Source organism: Nicotiana tomentosiformis, chromosome 11 (assembly GCF_000390325.3).
Source record: "Nicotiana tomentosiformis chromosome 11, ASM39032v3, whole genome shotgun sequence".
Lineage (NCBI taxonomy): Eukaryota > Viridiplantae > Streptophyta > Magnoliopsida > Solanales > Solanaceae > Nicotiana > Nicotiana tomentosiformis.
Window position 1 is genome coordinate 7396603 of NC_090822.1, and position 3415 is coordinate 7400017.

Genomic DNA, 3415 nt, shown 5'->3' on the forward strand with positions numbered 1-3415 from the left:
TGTCCACAGAAAGTGAGACTGCTTGTCAATACTACTGTTATGAACACTCTAGACTATCTACTACGGTCAAGGAACATAAGAGGCATAAATAGCCCTGAGGAGAGACGTTTACTATAGGTCCATTTCAGGACATGGAAAGCAGACTTTTTATGTTTACAAGAAACTAAATTACAACATTTCCCCCAACAGTTTGTCATTCACCTTGGACCTGGTAGAATAGCAGCTTTTGCAGCACTAGAGACAGAAGGCACTTAGGGGGGGGGGGGTATTGTGATTAACTGGGACAAGGAATGGCTTTCAGTATTCTATTTGGGGTCCAGCAAACAGGCAAGATGGAGATACTGTGTGGCTTGAGTTATCTGCTGTCAAGAGGCTCTGTGTAGAGCCTAGGGTAATTTGTCGTGACTTCAATGTCACTCGGTTTCCAAGAGAAAGGAGTAACAGAAGGTGCACCAGTCCTATGGAACAATAGCCTAAACTTGGCAATTATTCTCAAGGATGAAGTAGTGAAAAGTGTGAACTAAGTTATTCTTTTTTTTGGACGTGTTAAGTTATTCTTTCTCCTGAGCTATTATTGTTTCAAGCAAAGCAAATTTGACTCTCCCTTTCTTTGATTTATCTGTTGGTCTGAATATAAGCCACATAAAACGATAGAACGGCAACCTAAACTTTTTCAAGCTAGTCCATCTGATCCTGTTAGTTGTCGTACTAACTGCTCCACATACTTGCTCAGTTGCAAATTTTAGCACAGTACTCCAGGCGAATCCAACTCTGTTAGCTCAAGTTAATTCAGGAGCACCTCAAGGTTCTGGAGCATTTGGCAATGTTTACAAACTCACTTTGGAACCAGGAAATAAATGGGAACTGTTGCCAGGTGAATATGCCTTCAAAGTGGCTAAAAACGAATCTTGATTTTGTAGTCAAACATCACTGTACAGAGATACCAGAGATCGTGGAGGTATAAGCTAAACATAAAAACATCTACATTAATTTAACAGTATACTTTGTCGTATCTTGTAAAAACCAGTAAAATAAAAGATCTCTAATATACAAATTTCAATTCAACCAAAAGTATGCTAGATTTTGTAGTCAGGAAAAAACTCTACAATACTCAATGTTTGTTTGTTTCATTTGTAGACAAGGTGTTGTATGCCCCTCATGCTCCCTGAGCAATTTTCAAGATGTTTTTATCTTATGACAAGGATAGGTTAAAAAATTCTCTCCAAGCATATATTGTAACCTGAATCAGAATTTCCTACTATCTTTTACTACTTTTGAGAATGCACTATCTTTTACTATTACACGACCTATATATCTATATATATTTACCAATTCAAGAATTCTTGTTCTTCATAAGGTGGAAAGATCATAGACAAACTTGAAGAACACTATTTAATGGGCAAAAACTGAAGCAATACTTGTACAATCAGTTTCAGACATCCAGCTATAATCAGTAAAGAGATTGTTATCATAATCCAGTTAACGCTTTTCTCTTTTACTGATACATACTTAAGTATTTCTCTTTCCCCGTTACAAGAACATTCTGATCCTGCCTTACTAACATTATGTTTTCTCTGTCCTTTCACTTTCTCTAGTGGTAACATTTGGTCACGATGTGTTTTTTATATAAAATTTTAAAAAGAGGGTAATTTGGAACAAAGATAATGTTAGAAATTGAATTGTGATCTTACAATCTATGAATTAATAACATGCAATGAATGAAGAAGTGAGATCAAAGGAATTTTCTAGAAAGAGAAAGAGAGAGAAGTCTGCTATTCTTCTTACATTGTTACAGAGAAGAATGAAAGAGGGAAAATGAATTAGTACTAATTAATTCCCGGAAGTTTACTATTTATCAAAACTAACCGACTACTAACAAACTCTGACTTTCTCTAATTACACATTGACCCCTATAGTTTTGATACTCCCCCTCAAGCTGGAGGGTGAAATACATCTAATACTCCCAGCTTGGACAATAAAAGATGGTATTGGCTTACACCTAATCCTTTGGTTATAATGTCTGCAATTTGCTCCTTGGTGGGCATGTAATCAGGTGCAATCAGTCCTTCTTTAATCTTCTCCCTCACAAAATGACAGTCTATTTCTATGTGCTTGGTCCTTTCATGATAGATTGGGTTAGCTGCTATCTCCATTGCTGCTTTACTATCCGTGTATACTCCCACAGGTTCTTGTACTCTTACATTGAGATCCTTTAGCAGTCCCACTAGCCAAACAATTTCAGCAGTGACTGCTGCCATACTCCTGTATTCTGCCTCTGCAGAACTTCTGCTCTCTGTCTGTTGTTTTTTAGACTTCCATGAAACTAATGAGTCACCCAACTTGATCACATAACCAGTCACTGACCTTCTTGTATTTGGGCATGCTGCCCAATCTAAATTACAATAGGTAGTTACTTGTGTTAATGCTCCTTTTTTCAAAAATATACCCATGCATGGTGACTTCTTTATGTATCTGACAACCCTCATGGCTGCTTCTAGGTGAAACTGTTTTGGATGTTGCATGAATTGACTCAGCAACTGTACTGCAAAGTAGATGTCCGGCCCGGTTATTGTCAAGTATATCAATTTTCTTATTAACCTCTGATATCCATTGATATCCTTCAGTTCCTCATCATCTGTCTTGTTCATGTGTTTGTCATAATCAATTGTTGTCAGCTTCAGATTTTGTTCCAATGGAGAACTAGCAGGTTTTGCACCACTTAATCCTTTGTTTGAGATGAGTTGTAGAGCATATTTTCTTTGGTTTAATAGGATCCCTCTCTTGGATCTCATGATCTCTATTCCCAGAAAATATTTAAGCTCTCCCAAGTCCTTCATTTTGAAGTTGTTATGCAATGTGTTCTTTGCTTCATCTACTAGTGTGCCGTTGCTGCCAGTAATTAGAATGTCATCAACATAGATAAGTATGATGACTATGTTTGTGTTCACCTTCTTAGTGAATAGGGAATGATCATAGGCACTCTGTAAATATCCAGCATCAGTTAGAGCATTGGACAATTTGATGTTCCACAGCCTTGAAGCTTGCTTTAAATCATATAAAGACTTATGTAATCTACACACTTTGGACTCCCCCTGCCTATGGAATCTCTGAGGTAAATCCATGTAAACTTCTTCAATCAAATCACCCTGCAAAAAAGCACTATTAACATACATTTGAAAGATATTCCATCCTTCAGCAGCTGCCAAGCTAAAAATAATTCTCACTGTCGCCATTTTTGCTACTGGTGAAAAAGTTTCATGGTAGTCCAGTCCTTCTCTCTGAGTGTAACCCTTTGCCATTAATCGAGCTTTGAATCTGTCAACTTCACCATTAGCTTTATACTTCACTTTGTAGACCCATTTTGAACCAATTGCTTGTTTCCCTGGGGCAGATCTACTATTTTCCAGGTCTTATT